Here is a 22,665-nt window from a genome sequence, read left to right on the forward strand (position 1 = left end):
TCAGAGTGCTAATAAGGTGTAGGAACCCAGATAACAAGGGTTTATTGAACCGATTTAATTACTACTTTGGTTGAAATCTCAAAAGCAAGTCTGTACAGAGTATTTTGAGGGTATTAACATTGGTCTCAAACAATATTTGATTCATTTCCATAAACACAACATTCTTTTTTCAATACTATGCAAGTCACTGCCATATTCACACAAGGGGTGAGATTTTATTGTAAATGCATCCCTAAAATAATCAGAGATTAATTACAATGTCAAAGATAGTGTACACTTTCATTCTACATTGCACAATTGTACTGAGAATAATATATTAGCACTGGATTAATGTACACCTCCCTCCAAACAAATGTAGTACTAAAAGTATCAAAACTATTTTAATTTTCTAAAGTTTATTTTAAGAAATAAGTACTTATTATTGGGTACTTATATGTACTTTGTGTATATGTATGTCTATAAATATGCTTATGAAAGTTAAAAGATCTGCCCCTAGAATCATTGCAGGTGTGGCTGCTCTATAACATGTGCATCAGAAGGGGGCAAAGAGGAAAGACCTACAAACATCTGAATGATTAGAAAAATTCCTAGAAAAAAAAGAGAACCTGAGACAATCACCAACAAATACCATGGGTCCTGGTTAGGGAGCTAGCCTGAGATGACCAGCAGTCTGCTGCCTTGCAGGCCTAAACAGGGACAGATCATGTGCCAGATGACCAATTCCAGGAACCATAAAGCATAAACAGGGTATAGCATCCTGAAATCACACCTGAGATGACCACAGACACCCAGAGACCCCCAGGTGCCACTAAAGGGGACAAGTAAGTGGTAGAGAAATAAAAAAGAAAAATAAATATAAGGATGTGGGCACAAGAAAAAGAGGCAGAATTGGAAACTAAAGGGTAGTGATGAATAGCCTGATGTGAGTAGCTAGTAATGCCACCTGGGACCATGGTAGGTTTCTGGCCTGTGCTGCCACCAGGGTCCATGTCTTGGTCTAAGGCTCTGCTGCATCAGGGATCTCTTATGACCAAAGACCAGATGGATCTCTGTGGTCTGGGCTGCCACTCTGAGATATGTTGATGTCTGAGGGCTGTGTAGAACTGGCCCCACCCATCACCTTGACATCATGGGTGAGCTGGCCTTGGGAGCATAAAAACAAGGGAGCTCTCCATGTCCCTCATCTGTTGTAGCACTCAGAAAATGCCCTACACCTAACCTGGACAGCACAGTAGAGCTGTGCTGAATGTGTGGGCTTCCAGTGATCCGGCCCCATGGGAGTCTGGGAGAGCCAGCACTGCCACTTATCTGAGGGATTGTGGCATCTGCAAGGGAGAGAGATCCTTCTGCTCCCTTTTACCTTCTTTGCCTGGAGTGGATGGAAACAGTGACTCCAATAAGGTCATGAAAGGAGGAGAACTGTCTCTGTCACTCACCTGTTGCAGCACTCAGAAGACCTTATACCTTGCCTGGGCAGCAGGATAAAGCTGACCCTGGTTGCAGGTGCTGTTGATGAGCTGGTTCTGAGGTGATGAGAGCAGGAGATCCAGTGAGCTAACCAGCTCACATACCTTTCAGTCCCAGATCCAGGCCTTTGAATTGGCCCACTTCAATACCTACCCCATTGATGAATGCCTGGGTTCCTGAACAGGACAAAGCTATATATCCAGAGCTACAGGATCTCCATGACACAGGGCAACAATAGGATATCCAAGAGGTATCCCAGTGAGGTTCCAGTATTGATAGAGTAGCAGAAACCAGTAGATTCATACCAGACCAATGAGTCATTACAATACACATTAGCAAGTAATGTGGGCAAAAGGGTATTGAAGTATAAACTTCTAGTTTCTTTGGAAAGTTCGTTATGTCAAATGATGTTTTCTGGGGCACACAGGTGAAATGATGTTTTGCTAAAGCATGTGAAAAGAATTTTTTCCTGAGGCAGACACAGGTGAAAGGATGTTTTGATATAGCAAGTGCATGAAAGGAATCTCTTGGCCCAGTGGAACAGGAAATGCTCTCATCCAAGGAACAATCACTCTTTGGCTCCCACATTGTGGCCACCTGTGGCTCCATCATTTCTTCTGTGAGTTCCTCACCATAATTAAGTTTGCCTGTGTGGACATTCACTCCAATGAGGTCCAAGTCTTTGAAACCTCATTGGTCTAGCTTCTCTCACTGATACTGATGTCCTATGGAAATATACCCAAGGTAGTTATAAGAATCAAGTCATTCCAGGCTTGGTGCAGAGCCTGGGCACATGTCAAGTTCACTTGATGGTGGTATCCCTCTTCTACAGGAGCATCAAAGCCATCTACATTCAGTCAAACTGTTCATAGGCCACACAATGGGACGTTCATCTTTTTCTTCTATACTGTTATGACCCTATATTAAATTATTTCTTTTATCTTTTGAGATTATAATTTCATTGTTTGCCCCTCTAAACCCTCCCATATGCCCCTCCTTGTTCAGTGCTGTGGTAGTTTGAATATGCTTGGTCCATGGAGTGGAACTATTAGGAGGTTGGAGTAGATGTGGCCTTGTTGGAAGAAGTGTGTCAGTGTGGAGGTGGGCTTTAAGAACCTCCTCCTAGCCGCCTGGAAGACAGTCCTCTCCTGACGGCCTTTGGACCAAGATATCGAACTCTCAGCTTCTTCTCCAGCACCCTGCCTGCCTGGATCTGCCATTCTTCCTCTATGATGATAATGGACTAAGCCTCTCAATGTGTAAGCCAACCCTAATTAAATGTTTGCCTTTATAAGAGATACCTTGCTCATAGTTTCTCTTCACAGCAATGGAACCCCTAGCTGAGACAAGTGTGTTCTACTTGATTTTAATGATAGAAATCCTTCCAATACTGATGCTCTGTGTGTGGAAATAAATAGCAGCACCTGGAAGAGGAAAGACCGAGGTCTTAACTGCTTCATTCCTAACATGAGTCCAACTTTATGCTGTATTGCAATAGTTAGAAAATACTCAGCAAGGAGTCAGTATGTAACATGTATTATCAATAAACTGTTTCTCATCCTAGCAAAACTCATACTGTCAAAGAGAGGACAGGGCCTTGATGGACGCAAAAATGTTTTCCATAGATAAAGTATGCACGCAGTTACTAGTCATTACTGATGCCAAACTCAACCCATATTAATCTGTTTTATTATAAGAATTTTGAATAATCAAACAGATTAGGCTTTATCCATCTTAAATATGCTTGTTAGATATTTTATATAAATGTGTATGTTTATGAAAGTTTGTTAGATATTTTATATAAATGTGTATGTTTATGAAGGTTTGCTGTGATGGGATTGACTCAGTGCAATCTAATTGTGGTGACTTCTTTGTAGCATTAGGTTTGATTTCCATGATTTCTGATTTACATAGTGTGGCAAAGATGCATTCTTCACACTGACACGAACTCAAACTCTAAAGGACATTCTCACCAAACAGCATGGTTTATCCCCTATGTTTAGTCATCTAGTTCTCCACCCGCCCCCATCATGGAAGTTGTTCACCCAGTAAAGCTGTAACACACGACACTTAACTTATTCCTGAAAAGATATACTAGCATGATCCACTTTCACCTTATATTTTCCAACTTTATGTTTTTCTTATACTTAATTTTATACTTATGAATTATTTATTTCCCTATTATCTTCTGCTACCTGATTGCAATTTTCTGGTATCTATGCATACTTCCTTCTATTAAACTCAATCAATAATAACTTTATATGATATAAAATAAATGTGTAACCTTTTGCTATTTAGTATTGTTTGAGAAAAAACATGAAGGTAAAGAATGGCTACTCAAAATGTCAACTATTTATCATTCAATAAGTAATAGTTTTAAAACCTCTCTAAGTACATCACTGGAAGCAACTAGAAGATACATGTATTGCCCATATTAATACATAGTACTCCGGGGAAGATATCATGAACAAGAAAAAAACTTAAGTCAAAATACATATAGTGTTAAGTTTACTGACTTGGGGTTTTTGAGAAATTAGTAGTAAATGATGTATTTTCCATTGGCTGCTATAAATTTGCAGATGATATAATTGCAAATATATGCAAATAGAATTAACTTGTTGTCTAGTTAAGAATATTCTGAATTTGCCGAAGAACAGAGAACACATTTCTAAAGAATGGAAGTCAAGTCCTTGACTTGTAATGATAAATGTCAGAAATTGACCCCACATTGCACCTCACACTTTTATCACTGTAACTAGACAAATATCTGTTAAATGTTTCTCTTGATTCATCCTCATAGTTATCCACATGAGTGGCTAAAAATGAGATGTGATCAAATATGATCTGTTAAAACAGAAGTGATAATTGTCATTCTATTAAAAGAATATAAATGTTCCAATGAATAAATGCCATTATAAATATTTAAGAATCTTTACAGACAGAAAGTAGCTGAGCACAGAGAATACATATACAGATTTCTGTAAGATGAGAATCAAATGAGAGGCAGTGAAACACTCACACTTAAAAAGGGCTGGGAGATGACAGCTAACTACCTGAACATAATTAGGGTAAGGAAAAGGATACAAGTAAGAATGAAGGAACTGGTATCACAGGATCTTAAAAGCAGGAGAAAAAGATAAAATCCATGTTTGAAGACAGAGTGTGTTGTGAAACTAAAATCATAATTTAAAACTTTATCTAAAACATGGATAGTCTCCAGGTCCACACACCCAGATAAGGGTTCTCTGATGTCACAACATGTGGAAGTAAAACTTGCCCTTCAAAGCCTCAGGGTCTGAAGCCTGTAGAACTCCTATACCTACCCTGCTAGGTCTGATTGACATACTGTCAGTCAAGACTCTCCCAAATAAAGCATGCAGCTTTTACTTGAGTGTTTCTTCATTCTGCTCCCAGAACCCAAGCCCTGTAACACTGTTTAAAAATCTAGAACAAATAGCTAAAATGATGCTGACACATGCCTCACATGATTCCCTGAGCATCATCAGGAATTCAGCAAGTATTGTCGTCCTGTTCATTTTGTGAATACATCATCTCACTTTTGAGTAGCACCTAGGACACAGGCTTTGGCATTAGTAGGCAGAACAAGAAAAAAACCTTCATGGACTTTTGACTGCTCTTGATGAGAGACCATTGATTTGATATGGTTATACATTACTGGTTTGTTTAAGTTTCCTACTTTGCCATTCTATCTTAAGGTGTGATTGTGTGTGTGTGTGTATGTGTGCCTTTGTGTGTGACTATGTACATACATTGGAGACCATTTTAATTTTCTATCCATAAACTTGTTTTGTTATGTTTAATGAATAAATGCATTACATTATAAATATGTAATGAATAATCTCGAGATTGCTGAGCATTTAACACGCTGTATTCTGTGCTTATGTAAATAACACTGCATTGAAGATTTTTGTTCATCCACCTCTGCGTGAACCTATGGGAATCTGTTTCAGATGTATGTTCCTGTGACATTTGCAGATGACATAAAATCCAAAGCTGCTTTCCAAGATCTGTGCAGATATTATATAACCAATTTGATACAAAATGAAAATTTTTTGTTCATTGCCAATTTAAGTAAAAATCGTATCCAACTTTAATTGTATTTTTACATATAAGGATAAATATTTTATTTTATATTTAATTGTTAAATAAAACCCTTTGCCTTAGTATTTGTTGTTTTTCCTGCTGTTACTTTAAAAAATATGTATCTGTTGGCCTTTGACTATCCTATGCTTCAGAGATGCTTTTGGAATTTGTCTGTTATTTTCTGTTTGCTCTCCCTATTTTATGATATTCACCTCTTCATCTTTGAAGAAATTTAAATTTTATCAAAACATATCTCATTTAAGGCCTCAGAGTTTTTAGTGATATCACATCTTTGAGTGATCCTTTTTTCCCATTATTTCATTAATATATTAAATTTTTTATTGTGTTGTAATATGTAATATGGGATCTTAATTCTGAATGTTCCCAGAGATTTTTAAATGAAATCGATACAACCACATTGTGTGGAAGGGATTTTTCTCCTTGATGATGTGAGATCCACATTCAACACAATGAATTTTCACATGAACTTCAGTTCATAGAATGTGAAAAAAAGCTAAATTACGTCTAGTATATAAGTCAAGAGTAAAAATAAGGAGCCAGGAGCCAGGGTGGCAAGAATTCAACACTGCCTAAATGATGAATAGTCTCCAGGGCTACAAAAACGGATAAATAATCGAATATCTCTTTATAATAGTCATACTTAGAAACATTTCACAACTGTATGAAGTTGCACTACTTTTCTCAAAACAGTAAGGACATATGAAGGGAAGTTTATCTATTACTAGTTCCAAGTTAAAAATTCTCTAATTTGATCAGGTCTTATTTGAGTTGGTTTGATTTATTCTTTACTGACTCTAAAGTTTATGTTTTGTTTTAATTTCTTTTTGTTGTTGGTTTCTGGGATTTTCTTTCTTTCTGGTCCCTCTGGTTCTTTTCTTCTGGACATGCTGGCCAACAATGGTGATAATTATGCCGAACCTCAGAGGTTTAAAACAGGATGCAACTAAGAAAATGAGGGAAACCTCCCTGTTGATCTGTGGGGTCGGAAAACAGTCATAAATTGTAGTTGGCTACTTAAATTTGGCCTTTTCACAGATCAGAAAGTAGAAATTTAAATAGAATCAGGTCTGCATGCCTTTATCTGAGCCACAGGTCATTCTCCTTCCATTCCTGATCATTATGCACAAATTCTACAGACCCAGCACCAGGAAAACACAGGAGGGATCTGGAGAGGGGAGGTGAGTCAAACCAGACATTTAATTTTGCTCTGGCTCCCAGGAAAGGAATGTTAAAAAAATAAAACAATAATTTTAAACTGAAAGTTTAATTCTTTCTAGTCATCCACATTTTCATTTTAAGAATTATGAAAACTGTCCTGATACTGGATTTGAAACCTAATATTATTCAATCTTTGGTTTTGAATTTGTGTGCACAAACTTGAGCAAGTGCTGAATGTATTCTCTTTATACTTGTTTCTACTCTTTAACAGGAAAACCAATGATAATACTTATTTCAAGTATGGACATGAGAAGGATAATTAATATGTGCAGATTATATATATATATATATATGTGTGTGTGTGTGTGTGTGTGTGTGTGTGTGTGTGTATGTGTATATATATTTAAATTTATAGGGAACCTGATATGTGCATTGTAGGATCCATAGATCCTTTTTATAGTTTTATTAGGAGGCTATGAAAATATACATCATTGCTAATGCTATTTACATTCAGAACCTTGTATCCTCATTTAATATTTGTAGACGAACATTTTAGCACTTTCCAGATTGAATTGCTTGCATGTCAATGTTTGTGGGTGTTAAAATAGAGATATTTGTGTGCAAGCCTACTTAATACTAAAAGCCCATACATTTCAATAATTTTGAAGCTGTTTAAATCTGACAACTTAAAAAAGGGGCATCTAATAACCAAGTCAGGAAGTTAAAAACATAGCAATATGGCTTGTTAGCAATAATGAGAGGCAGTGTAGAAAGTCAGGAGCACAGAACAATGTAAATATCTGAGATGGTTATCTCCTTCCTTAAGACCTAATATCAGACTTCCATCTCTGGACCCTTCATTTTTTTCACACTTTATTTGTGCGACTAATCAGATACATCTTGCATATCTAATTCCTCCCTTCACGGGACCACAGCATATGTTTACTTCTGATTTAGGTAAATTAAGTTTCTCTAAACAGCATAATTATCTTATATATCAGAAAGGCAACAACTCCCCACCCCCATACCTTTCAAAGCAAATAAACTGGATTACCTATGTTAGCCTTAATTGTCTCCCACATTTTACAGTTTTATTCTATCTTTCTGTGCTTCTATGTGACAAGCAATGATTTAAACATCTTCTATGAGCCAGGCAACAGCAGTATGGTCTTCAAATGAGTCTTTTATAATATATATAAAATATATTATATAATATATGTATAATATATGTAATATGTTATATAGTATACATAACTATAAATATAATTTATATTTTTATTTGTATGTATATTTATAATTATATATAGTCTATATTTCATATTATAATTTATCATTTATATATTTTATATCATATAACAAAAAATCACAGTTACTATAAATTATAATTATATAATTTAATATTATTGGAAACTGCCCATGCTTACCTCAGAAACTCAATAGTAATTATAAACAGAAACTAAAGCATTTACCTATTTGGAGAGAAATGGTTGGAAAATGTAATGACTGGGAAAATGGTGTGATAATCACTGAGAAACACAGTAAAAAAAAAACCTTGGCTTTTATTTACAATTTAGAAAAATACTATGAAATTTTCAGACTCAAAAATGATATTCTGAATGCAGACTGTCTTAGTCAGGGTTTCTATTCCTGCACAAACATCATGACCAAGAAGCAAGTTGGGGAGGAAAGGGTGTATTCAGCTTACACTTCCACACAGTTATTCATCATCAACGGAAGTCAGGACTACAACTCAAGCAGGTCAGGAAGCAGGAGCTGATGCAGAGACCATGGGGGGATGTTTCTTACTCACTTGCTTCCCCTGGCTTGCTCAGCCTGCTCTCTTATAGTAACCCAAGACTACCATCCCAGAGATGGCACCACCCACAAGGGGCCCTCCCCTTTTGAGCACTAACTGAGAAAATGCCCCACAGTTGGATCTCATGGAGGCACTTCCCCAAGTGAAGCTCCTTTCTCTGTGATAACTCCAGCCTGTGTCAAGTTGACACAAAACCAGCCAGTACAATTGACCCCTTGTCAACTTGACACACAAACACATCACTATTAAGCCTCAACTCTTACTTTCTTATTCATCCCCATGATCTAAATAACTTTAAAAGTCCCACAATCTTTACATATTAAAAGTTCAATCTCTTTAAAATAGCCAATATCTTTTAAAATTCAAAGCCTCTCAAAAAATTCAAAGTCTCTTAACTGTGGGTTCCACTAAAATGCCTTCTTATTTCAAGAGGGAAAATTATCAGGGCACAGGCACAATCAAAAGCAAAATAAAGCGCTAACCTTCCAATGTCTGGAATCTATCCAAGATCTTCTAGGCTGCTCCAAGGACTTGGGTCACTTCTCCAGTTCTGCCCTTTGTAGCACATACCTTGCCTTCTAGGCTCCAGATGCTAGTACCATTGTTGCTACTGTCCTTGATGGTCATATCATGGTACTGGCATTTCCTAAACACTACCATCTTCTGCTGTAATTAGGCTTCACCAATAACCTCTCATAGGCTCTCTTCATAGTGCCAAGCCTCAACTCCTTTGCATGTCCCCTTCAATCCTGGGCCATCAATTGCACCTGAGGCTGCACCTTCACCAATGTTCTTCCATGGCCTCTCACAGTGCTGAGCCTCAGCTGCTCTCCATAACCCCTTCATGCCTTCCAAATCAGTACCACCTGGGTGACTCTTACACATTACCAAGCCCAGCCACAGCATAAGGCGTTCTTGGCTATCTCTGGAACACAGCCTTTGTGCTTTCAGAAAACACTTCCCAGAAGATTTCACCTCAGTGATGCTGGTCCCTTCTTAAACGCCACTAATTTCTTAGTTTCAGCTAAGCAGTACCAACAGTCCCAGTAAGGCAACGTTTTCACTTTAGTAGTTCTGGAATATTGTTAATCACAGATGATTCTTCAACTCCAGCAAACCAAAACCACAGAATCTTCACAATCAAAATACCAATGGCCCTGATAAAAGTCTCTAAGCTTTCCTCTGAAATTTCACGAGCCAGGCTTCCATCTTCTGCACTGTTCTCAACATTATCTTCCAAGTTCCTACACAACATCCCACAGAGCTCTTAACACCAAATGGATCTTCTAGCCCAAAGTTCCAAAGTCCTTCCACAGTCCTCCCAAAAACATGGTCAGGTTGTCACAGAAATACCACACTATCCTGGTACCAATTTGTCTTAGGGTTTCTATTCCTGCACAAACATCATGACCAAGAAGTAAATTGGGGAGGAACGGGTTTATTCAGCTTATACTTCCACACTGCTGTTCATCACCAAAGGAAGTCAGGGCAGGAACTCAAGCAGGTCAGGAAGCAGGAGCTGATGCAGAGGCCACGAAGGGATGTTTCTTTCTAGCTAGCTTCCCCTGGCTTGATCAGCTTGCTTTCTTATAGAACCCAAGACATCCTGCCTAGAGATGGTACCACCCACAAGGGGCCCTCCCTTCTTGATCACTAATTGAGAAAATGCCCACAGCTGGATCTCATGGAGACCCTTCCCCAATTGAAGAGCCTCTCTGTGATAACTCCAGCCTGTGTCAAGTTGACACACAAAACCAGCCAGTACACAGACTTTGCAAAACACTCATCCACACAGGACAAAGACAACATTCTGCAGTTTCCTTTGAGAGACTCTAATTGGGAAGAAGTTACATGAATGCTGAGTACCACCATGACTGAATCTGCAACCTGAGAGAAATCTTCCTTTGTTCTCAAGGCAAAATTTGTATCATCAGTACAAAGAAAAATAAAGGTGGTTCTGAATACCAAATAAAACTCTATTTTTCTGCTCTACACGAAATGCTCCTAGTCTCATTTCCTTGGGAATATAAGAGGAGAGACGAGGAAAAAGAGCAAGAGAAGAGGACTAGTACAGGAGTAGGAAAACCTATAAGTGAATATATCCAGACTCCCTCAAAAAAAATTGCAGTATGTCCTTTCTTGATGAAAATCATTGCTTTGAAAATGACTGCCATGATCTCCTTGTCTGCCACAGGGAAGACGTGCCAGCAAATACTAGTGCTCCATAGTGTTTGTCATCATTTCCTGCTTTTCTCCTAGGCTTGTCTCATTCCTACCAGGTGTGCAGTAGCTCCAGTTTCCCTGAATCCAACGTGAAGCCATGAAAAGCAAAACAACAACGACGACGATGACACAACAACAACAACAACAACAAAAACAACAAAAACACCTTTTGTTTCCTAAAATGCCTCTTGGAAATCTTGGAAGTCAGGACCTAGTGAGCACAAGTTCAGTGCCCAGAAAGGGAGGAGCTAGCTGCTGAGCAATGCAAGCTGGAGTTCTGGGTCATCTCTGACCCTGGGTGGGAAGATAAATGTGTAAACTATTGGAGAGCAGGCAAAAAGCGCTACTGAAATGCAAACCCCTGAAGATTCGGAAAAAGTCTGCCTCTTATCTAGAGGAAGTCTTGGCCAGGAAGCACTCTGGTGTGGACCTCCACCAAACTTGAACCTTAGGGGAGGTGCTCATGTACTCCAGACACACTGGCCAATCAGACCCTTCAGACAGACCTGCCAGTCAAAGAGGAGGGCGGTTCTTCCTAGAGCCAGGAGTTGCTGAGCCTGTTTGAGTGGTCTGGTCTCCTACTCTCTGATCCCTGCTGCTGGGTGCTGTGAGGTGCGGTCAAGTGAACTCTGAAGTTTCAACATAGTGAGCACAGGGTCATTGCTAACAGTGTGGAGGTGCAGGGGGCTAAGCTGCGGGGAGCTGGTTTGGTGAGTCTTCCCACCGTGATAGGTGGGAACAGGATGCAGTATGTAGAGAGTCCTTTGTGGTTCTAACCACTCCCTGGACCCAGTGGTAGCCTCCGAATAACTTCACTGTTGGGGACTGCATCTGCATAATGGCTTGTGTGTAGAGACATCCTGGGCTGGATGCCAAACTCGGAGAACCCTAGTTTCTACATATTCTGCCCTTAGCTTTTCACTTTAAGGTGTAAGATGCAGTTGGAGTTAATTTTGTGGAAGTTGCATCTCATGTGTTAGGTAGCAATCCAGTATTAAACTCTGATGTAAAACAGTAGAATTGAAGATGTAAAGGATTCATGAATGCTTAGGAAATACTAAGTCAGACCAAGTAGAATTTAGCTGAGGGAGGACTGCCTATAAAACACCCACAGCTGCTTGGCAGTGGTGGCACACACCTTTAATCCCAGCACTTGGGAGGCAGAGACAGGCGGATTTCTGAGTTCGAGGCCAGCCTGGTCTACAGAGTGAGGTTCACGACAACCAGGGCTATATAGAGAAACCCTGTATCGAATTCAAACAAACAAACAAAAAGCAAAAAACAAAAACACCCACCCATCAGTACTATGGTAACCGGGCCTGTTAGAAATTAGAATGCTAGAATATACATGCTTGTTCACCAGGATTGCCCAGATATATGTCTTCAAACCATAAGAAAGGAAAACAACCCTGATTTACAACCAGCCACTAGGCCCATCTCCATCCATATCAGAGTGCTCTAATAAACTGCTCAATGTGGCACTGCAGGATCCCAGTCAACATTATGGCCTGGGGTGCCACAAACCTTCAGTTTTTTGTTTTTGTTTTTTTGTTTTTCTAGAGAAAAGCATAGTTTTGCTACATGGGCAAGATGACAACTATTTGAAATGGTTAAAAAGAAAAATTACTGTTTTGTTGAGTGTTGGCCTGATCAAGCTAGCCTTCCCGTGAGGTCTACTTGTATGAAGAATGATATAGCTCCTTCTGAAACCCTGGAACATGCTTGGCAGAGGCAGTACCAGTCTAGTGCCTAGACTTTGGGGTTTTTCCCCTAATTCCCTGAGGTAGAGAAAGATAAAACAGATCCTTCTCTAAAACCAGGAATATGCTTAGGAGAGCAGGTAATGATCTGGGGCCATTGCATTTGGAAGGGGTTGCTTCAGATTTGGAGAACACAACTTTTCTACCATGAAGAGCTGTGGTTATCAGTCCTAAGGTGACAATAGGCTTGGTCAGGAATGTTCTTGAGATACCCTGAATTCCCTTTGGTAGCACTGTGATTAGAATCCTCCTAAGTGTGTCCCATTGTATGAGAGTTTCTGCTGACCTCTTCCATTTCCCCCATGTAAGTAGTATAGAAGATGGTATTCTTAAGAAACTTACATATCATAACACAAAGCTTGTGTAAGACCTCCCCACCCCAGTGTTTATACTCTGTCCTACCATTAGCCTGAGTTGTTTAGGATCTCCACTTGACCTCTGCAGAAAATAACTTAACTGAATATAACCCATTTCCACCACTGAAATCATACTTGACTCCAAAGGATTGCCAGTTCAGACTGTATTCTCCATTAGGATGAGTCTTCATAAAGGTCACCCTCTAGATTCTAGGAATTTAGTAGTGCGTTAAGTTTCTACACTAACCTGTCATGTCCTCTAATTCCAGCTGTTTTTCTTTGTACTGTACTCTCTCCCTCCATCTTCCAGCTGATCCTCCACTCCTGTCCTCAGGCAACCTCATTCACCCACAGAATCTATTCTATTTTCCCTTTCTAGGGTGATCCATACTTCCCCCCTTATAGGCCTCTTCTTTTCCTGTATCCTTTCTGGGTTTGTGGATTGTAGCTAGACTATCATTTATCCAATAGCTAATACCATTTATAAGTAAATGCCTACAGTATTTGTGTTTTTAGGTCTTGGTTCCCTCTTGGGGTGATATTTTTTTTAAGTTGCATCTATCTTCCTTTCAATTTCATGATGTCATGCCCCCATGCCAGAAGTTTTATACATTCTGAATGGTGCCCTACCACCACCATCCTCCAGGCCCTCCTCTACAGTTCCTTCATCTATCCTCTCTCCTTCTCTGGGAGGGTAGATGACCCATCTGGGTGTACCTCCCACCCTGGCACATCAAGTCTCTGCAGGAGTAGATCCATTATCTCCCACTGTGTCCTGAAAATGCAGCCCAGTTAGGGGAACAAGATCCACAAACAGGCAACACGTTTGGGGAACACACATGAAGACCATTCTACCCCTCTGGGTCTCTCAACCCTTCCATCCGTTCTTCAGTAAGACTTACTGAGTTCCATCCACTATTTGGCTGTGAGTCTCTGCATCTGTTTCAGTCTCACTTGTTTGCTCTAGCAAGACAACCTTTCACCTGTGTGCCCCAGTAAAACATCATTTGAAATGACAAGCTTTCCAAATATCTGGAAGTTTCCACTTCAAGCCTTGGCTAAAAGAAGTTATTCACTGGAGGTAAACTTTCAGAGTTTATAACCTTGTATACATTCAATTCTTTTTAAGTTTGAGATATGATCTCTGGCTTCCTGCTCCTGTTGTCATGCATTCTCTACCATTGCAGACTTGCACTCCTGAAACTTTAAAGCCTCATTCTTCCTTCTGTAAGATGCCTTTAGTTGTGGTGATTCATCAAGCAAAGAAAAGTAACTAAACAGGGATATAGTATAATAATTTGCTTTATTTGTACATACAGGTTGATCAGCTGAGACCCATACCAAATATGTATCACTGTCTTGTAATGCGTACTTTCAAATTCCCTTTTGGATATTTTCAACAATATGATACATTAACTTCAACTATAATCAACATATATAAACTACTGTTAACACTATTCTTTCCAGGTAATCATAAGTCTATGTAAAATCTATATTAAATCATTTATATACTGTAGATTCTGATCCTCCCTTCTATAGACTATCTGCTCAATAATTATTTCTTTTGTTTTGCCAAAAGCTTTCAAACAGAAAGAATCATGTTTGATCCATTTTATCCTTTTGTTATCTATGGCTTTATATTCTTACACAGTCTTTGTACAAACTCATGTCATGTACAATGTCCTTCCCTTATTTTTTTCTAGCATTTTTACAGTTGGTTGTTATATCTAAGTTTTCAATCCCATCTTAATGTGTGCTATTTAGATGAAATTCTGAAATCTAACCTCACTCCTTCACTTTAGGCATCCCATTTCCCTAACTCTATTATTAAAGATAATGCCCATAAATTTGGGATTTTTATCTTATCAAAATTACATTTTTGTAATGAATCTTCCCATATGTCTAATCACATTCCTTCATATATTTGGATGATCCACTGTTGCTTTTTCTATGTACTTATGATTCTTATAACTTGTGTTAAATTGATATTTAAAAATATAGGGATAGATATTTTCTTTATCTCTTTTTTCAGGTTCTCTCCCATATAACAAAACATATTCCCTAAAATGAATTATGAATCAGTAATTCATTTAAACTGAATATAGTACTTCAAAATATCTAAGATGCAAGATAATTCCTATCCATTCACAGTGAGGCAGTGAGAGGCCAGTGATTGGGGGGAATAGAGGAGGAGGAGCTAAGAGACGGACAGGCAGAGAGAAAGGGAGCCTGGGAGCTGCTCAAGGGAGCAGAGGAGATGCAGATCCAGATGGCCTCAAATGTGTTTCTGGTGTGCTTAGAGGTTAGAAATATTGGGATAAAACTTTATCATTATAATTTAACATTATGTAATTGGGAGTTACATATACTTAAATATATTTTGTTAACTACTCAAGTTTAAGAGTCATGCTTTACCAGATACTTGGAAGTAGTGGGTGCTGGGCAGGAGAGTGAGACTTGGAGCAGAGGCCTGGCAGGGTGGTACTCTATTTTAATTATTTCACACTACACATTTATACCTTACTGAATGAAGTGTGTCACTGTGGGCATAAGCTTTAAGACCCTCAACCTAGCTTCCTGGAAGCCACTCTTATCCTGTTTGCCTTCAGAACAAGATGTAGAACTCTCAGCTCCTTCAGTGCCCTACCTGCCTAGATGCTGCCATGCTACCTTGATGATAATGAACTGAACCTCTGAAACAATCCCATTTAAATGATGTGCTTTGTAAGAGTTGCCTTGATTATGATCTCTTCACAGAAATGGAAACCCTAACTAAGACATAAGGGGAATATGTCCACTTCTCTTCTCAGTGCTAGGACCCCATCTGGTGCACTTCTGCAGGCCCTGTGCATTCTACCACAGTCTCTGAGAGTTCACATGTGCTTTAGTTCTCTTGTGTTTAGAAGGCCTCATTTCCTTAGTGCCCTCATCCTCTCTGGCTCTTACACTCTTTCAACCCTTTGGATCTTACATTCTTTTTACCTCCTCTTTTTCAGGATTCTTTGAGCTATGAGGGAAGATATTTGATAGCGACATCTCATTTGGAGTGAGTGGTTCTAAGTCTTCTATTCTCTGCACACTGTTCAGTTGGGAATCTCTGTCTTTGTTCCCATATCCTGCAGGTGGAAGGATCTCTGAAGATGCTGAGCAAGGAACTAGTCTACATATATTGCAGAATGTTGTGAGGAACAATTTTATTGCTGTATCTCTTTAGCAGTATTAGTTATTCCTCTGTATCCTTGGCCAATCTAGTCTCAAGTTCTTGGCTATCAAACAGTGTCAGGGATGGGTTCTATTTCATGGAATGTAACTTAATTTCAATCAAAGAGTGGTTGTTTACTTCCATGAATTATATGCCAAGATTGTGTCAATGAATCTTACATATGTTTCACTATTTGAAAGAAAAACCTTTGTGTCTGTGTTGGTCTGTGCCTTTATTCTCTGGAATTTTTTTAATTTCTAGTACCACACACTCATTCTATAGGGGTGAAATTACATTAATGTAACCCATACCTGGTACTGGAAGCTCCATTTGAGGGTGAGAAATGGACTCCAACTTCCGTTATTTGCCAATTTTATGGTCTCCATATATGTGTATATGTTAGGAAGCTTCTACTATATTCGGTTTCAATACCACCCTTCAAATGACCCATAGCTTTAGCAATCCCTTCTTGCACTTTCTCCCCGACCCTCCTTTCCCATTCCTTTCCCTGAATGATCCTCCTGTGCCAGTGCCTTCCATATCCACCCATAACTACCATGTATTGTAGTTTTCCTACCTAAAGAAATCTACCTCCTATTCCCTTACTCTATACCTAACTTCGGAGGCTATATGGATCATAGCTTGCCTAGTAATAAATTAGCAGGTATTTTTGACTTATAAGAGAATATATAACATTGCTTATTTGTGGTTGTGTGTCGGGATTATATTACTCAGGATGATATTTTTTTCTTGCACTATCCAGTCACCAGTGAATTTTCTGATTTCATTTTTTAATGACTATGAAATATGCTATTATGTAAATGTACCACATTTTCTTCATCCATTCATCCATTGACAATCATCAAGGCAGTATTCAATTCCTGGTGAGTATGAATAGACCTGCAATGTACATGGATAAGCAACCTTCTCTGTAGTAGGATATAAAGTCCTTTAGGTATGCCCAAGGGTTGTAGAGCTGGATCTTGAGGCATATCTAGTCCCAATTTCCAGAGGAACCACCACACTGATGTTCATAAAAGCTGTACAAATTTGTACTCCTAGAAACAGTGAGTGGGCTTTACTCTACATCCTAGCCAGTATAAGATGTCAGGTCTCGTTCCTGGACGTATGCCTTTCAAAATATCCTAGCAAGAGATACCAACTTATAATGAAACAATAAACACAATGTATTGAATTAATTTGGCAGTACCACACACTTCTTTTTGTTGTTGTTGTTAAAATTTATTTTATTTATATTAATACACTGTAGCTGTTTCAAGATACACCAGAAGAGGGCATCAGCTCCCTTTACAGATGGTTGTGAGCCACCATATGGTTGCGGGGAATTGAACTCAGGACCTTTGGAAGAGCAGTCAGTATTCTTAACTACTGAGCCATCTCTCCAGTCCCCATACCACACACTTACTTGTAGACACTGCAAAATAAAATAAAGTGTGCTTGAAGCAGGCATAGCAGTAATGCTATATAGCATGTGTGATAATAAGAAGACTGCCAGAAAGTGGATATCATTAGCTCATTTGTACTTCAATTTACAAATAAAATAAGAGTCTAGCCCAGGAAGTATTTTAGAATGTGTGTAAGTAAAAAAGAAACAAATACAATTTATGTTTCTGCAGATGGATTGAACAGTCCAATATCTGAGAAGATAAAAGGCCTGGGGATCAGCCACAGTGGTTGTATATTAAAAATTTAGACTAACTAACTTTTGTTAGTGGTAATTTCTTAAGGTGGCTTAAGATGTGGAGAAAAATGGTTAATATTCAATAAGAAACTGCATATTTAAAGTCATTTATGTTTCAGATAGAAGTCATGTTTTAGTTCATGGTCTGTTGTTTTGATAATGAGGGATAGGAAATAACCCATCATTCTCCCCTTGAAACATGCGCGTTGGTGTTTGAGGACTGATGAGAATTTAATCAAGTGTCAACTTTCTTCATGCTTATTTTCCACTAGTTAGTTTGAAGCAATGAAAGCAAATGTGGTTTTTCAGTCTTTTAAGGTTTTAAGTCATATGAAACATCATCAGATATTTTTGTGTGTACTTAGAATTCATGTGCTTACAAATGCAATCGCAAAATAAAATTTGAGGTCACCCTTTTCAATCTTGAGGCAATTTCATTTAGTGGCATCTCTTTAGTGTCAGAACAAACTCACTCCACCTACCTCACATGTCTTTCACAAAGAATGAACTACATACCAAATCATTCTAAACCAACACGTAAATATCTGACAGGATGATGGAATTGGACTATAAGTGGTCTTAGATCTAACCATGCCATTAGAAAATGAGTCCCAGGACATGTGGCAGCAGCATGCTGAACTTAAACCAGTGTGGGCTCCACAGAAAGATCCTGCATCTATAGGAAAATACACCACTGCTAAAAACAAACAAACAAACAAACAAACAAAGAAACTAGATAACTTTCATTCAATCTGGTAAAACTTTTGTGTTTGAAAGCTACTTGTCTCCTGTTTTGTGTACTTGAGTCATAACTTGAATCTTTCTAGAATATCCTCATACTGTTTGATTTCTTCAACGTCTCATAATCACAAAAGAAATCAGACCAAATCAAAGATCTCTCTTGCTTCTCACAGTTTTCATCTTTCCAAATTCTATGTTTTAATAGTATTTTTCTTTGAGGTTGGTAAAATTACAAACATATTTATATTACTGTTTATAATTCATTTTACATTGGTTCATTTAAATTAATATTTTAATCTGACAAACAAAACCAGTTCATTTAATATTAGTATTTTAATCTAACAAACCAAACTAATGTACTGAGAAGTGACAAAGCTGAGTAATACTGAACATTCATATAATTGAGGAAGGAGGCAAGTTTGGATCCTTCCTAAAACAGGTCTCCCTGGATCTACACACATAGTTCCACCAGCTTAAAAGTAAGCATTTTAATACAAAAAATTAAGACTTAGTTGCTTAAGCAACAATATTGACTTCAAGTTATAAAATTATATATGTATATACAAAAAAGACACAGGGACAGAGTAACAATCACATTGAGCTTGTCTACCTTTGGCTGTCTCTCTTGTTGACATCTGAGAGCTGTTGAAGAAGTGCTTTAACAGTTTGTAGAAGTGTCACATATGCGAGAATGTAACATGTTAACTTTTCTAGTCTTCTCACATGGACACTCATTATGTTTATATGAATTTTATTTAATAAAACCTGTTTATTTTCGGTAAGGTGCCTTTGCTTTCTTGTTATAATGACAGTCTTGATTTTCCAAAATAAGTCACATTGTAAGGTTTTGTTAGAATTTCCATAAAATACTTTCCTCATCCAAGATTGGGAAATTCATCCCCACATGTACTGGGATGTATATGGTGCTCTCCAAGCTGATCAGCAACTTCTGATATTTCTTGTCCACAGTTGCAGATTTTTAAACCCTGTAATGCCCCTGGAGAACAATTGTGTTGAGCTGTCTTCTTGAGGAGGAAGGTGTGATAGTCTTGGAGGTGTTCTCTTTTGAAAAGAAGTTTGGACTTAAACAAATTTCTTCATTTATCTGACTCTATGTCACCTGGACATGGAGTCGCTAACATTTCCACACAGCTGTTAAATGATTTTTATGAGTTTCGGGTTTAGTGGTTCCAGCTCAGTGGTTTTCAGTACTCATATCACCTGTGAATCTGCCAGAGAACTGATTAGAGCTCAGAACTCCAGGCACCACACTGAGTTTCTCTGATTCATTCATTGTAGGCACTAGCTCATACACACAGCTGCTATTATGAATACCACAGGCCGAGGGCTACTGTGTAGTAAAACTGCATTTCTGACAGGGCAAACGAATATGTAAATTATAGTTAAAAAATAATGTATGAATTTATACATTTGTCCATCATTGCTAATTTTAACATTTAATTTCAGAGTATTTATAATTTATCATCATATATTTCTTCTATATGAAGTTTAGAGCTTGTGTTAAGGAATCATCAGTTACAGAAGAGGAAATTGAGCATGACCAAGTCACAGATGCTGCTATAGAAAAATTGTTTCTCTCTATAAAAATGCCTATTTTCTTTATACAGAAAAGAAAGCATTACTTTGTTTTGTTCTAAATAAAATTCATAACTTCTTGAAAGTCATCAATAAAAATGCAATTATAGGATTTTCCAAAAGCTTTCTGCACATTTGATGGCTTACTTTGTGTAGGGCTTTCCCTAATTTGAAGCATCAATATTTTGTCAATGGTTTATACTCATATCTTTTTCTGAAAAACAATGGAATTGAGGGACAAAATGGAGTCTGATATTACTTTTTTAATTACTATTTTTTCAATTGCTGGAAGATAAGCCCAGCTCTGCAACTATTCATATTTAGGTTTCATGTACTTGTTTTGTCTGCATGTATGTAGCTGTGTTCTATGTGTGTGCCTGTGATCCCTGAAGCCCAGAAAGTGTACCAGAACTCCCAGAACTGTAGTCATCATGTGGATGGAAATCTAAATTGGGTTTTCTAAAAAAAACAGTGCTCTTAAACACCAAACATCTCTCTAGTTCCAGCTATTAATATTTTAAACAAACATTTTATTGTAATGAAGAACAAAAGTACTTTTGTAAAGAAAATAGATCTAACTTTTAAATTTGTTGTGTGATTTTATATTATGATGTATCTTTGCTATTCAGCAACTAGCATTTGAATTTTCATTTCTTCTAAGAGTTTTCCTGTCATTGGTTGAAGTGAAGTCACCAGATAGCCACTGTTAACTTACTCCTATGTAAGACTCTTGTGGGTAGAGAGATAATGATTACTCAGTGGAAGATTTAATGTGGAGGAAATATTCACATAGTATATAGTTTGAGAGGAGACTCCAACTATATTTCACAGAAGAGTGACTTCAAGATATTTTCCATCTAATGCTGTCTCTGCTATGCTGCTCTCTCACAATTTGTGTGCAAAGAACAAATTCAGTATCATTTCTATTCTATCTCCTGAGAGATTATTTGATTTTGATTACAAGAAAATTTGCTTTTAGGGTAAAGCAATTCCATTGCTCAGGAGGCTGTGGCAAGTGTGCTGTCAGTTCACACTGTTAGGGCAGTAAACCCTCTAATGGGAAAAAGCCTACTAATAAACTAATCATTTGGATCTTTTGTTTTCATGGGAACGTTTGAAAGTCTCTTCTTTCTTGTTCTTCGTGTTGGAATAATAGTTTAATCTGTCTGAAATACCCTTAGATTTATTGGTTCCTATAAAAGTTTATACCATGTGAAAGAAAGCAGAAATCAGAGCTCTCAATCAAACTTGCAATATAATTTGTCTATTTTTTAATTTTTTTAGTCTATTTTTTCCTTGAGGTTGATTGTTTGTAGAAATTTTTTACATTGACTGATTTAGTATTTTATCGTTTGCCACATAATAAAATATAGTAACTGACCAAAAATTGAGTAACTCTTTGTGTGGTTCTTATAAAGACAGACATCTGTCAGAGCTCTCAAGGGCAGACCTATCATTTTGTAGTTAATCTGTTTGATTCTGTTTTAATAGGAAAATACAACAACTCAAAACCATAAGTAAGAGAACTGAGATTTGAGTTCCAACTCTTGGCATTTGTTACACTAGTTACATCTAAAGTCCATAAATATTTACAAAAGGCATGAAGAAAATGGCCATAATTACTAATTTACATCAAATATGTATCCATCTTAGTATTCCTCTCTATTACTTACAAGAAAATGTTTGAAGTGATTCAGTCTTTCACAGCCTGAGAACTTTGTTGCAGAAAGAGAAGGATCCTTGCTGAATTTTCTGAGAAGTTATCTTGACCACAGGAACCTACACTTCTTCGATATGGTTGGAAGACAGCAGGGAGGACAGGAAATATTACCCAACTACCCAGTTCATATGGCATTTTATAAGTCCTCAGAGTTCTCCAGCACTACAATTTGTTCCTTTGTTCATTTGTTTGTTCATTCATTCATTTATTTACTGAAAAAATTCTAAATCTTCTTGGCACATCCCTTGGAATGATGTATTTTCCTTAATAATCTAATGTGAAATTATTTAATATCAAACCTGAAGCAATGTTATAAAATCCTCCCAGCCAAAGTAAAACTATATTATTCTAAGAACTCACCTATACAAACAAGCTTCCATAGAAGGATCCTTTTAAAGACCCTCATAAGTCACCCTCATAACTTGTGCTAGGAGAACTATGAACACTTGTTCTTATCCTTTAAGTTAGCAGGGTCAAAGAGATTAAGAAAGGTATTAGCCTGCTGAGGTTAGGGAAACAGGTCTGCAGACTCCCAGGTGGCTACAGGCACTTCTTGGGGTGCCTGCTAGCAGAGAAGAGACAGCATTCCCAGTGCTGGATTTTACATGCAGCAATACCAGGGAAAATGTGCTGACTGTGCAATAAGTACATAACTGTTATGGACTGGCTAATTTTTGTCCACTGGACAGAGACTTGAATCATTCAGAAAGTGAGAACATAAACTGAAGAATTATTTCTATCAGGTTTCTCTGTAGGCAAGCAATTGAGGCATTTACTGATTAACAATTGATAGAGGAGA

The 22,665-nt window shown here is 37.8% G+C and overlaps 1 pseudogene; it reads left to right on the plus strand.

Annotated features, from left to right (window-relative positions):
- Positions 1–485: 485 nt before the first annotated feature.
- On the plus strand, positions 486–562 carry LOC127670280 (uncharacterized; annotated as a pseudogene).
- Positions 563–22,665: the final 22,103 nt, after the last annotated feature.

The sequence above is a fragment of the Apodemus sylvaticus genome, chromosome 19, assembly GCF_947179515.1.
Source record: "Apodemus sylvaticus chromosome 19, mApoSyl1.1, whole genome shotgun sequence".
Classification (NCBI taxonomy): domain Eukaryota; kingdom Metazoa; phylum Chordata; class Mammalia; order Rodentia; family Muridae; genus Apodemus; species Apodemus sylvaticus.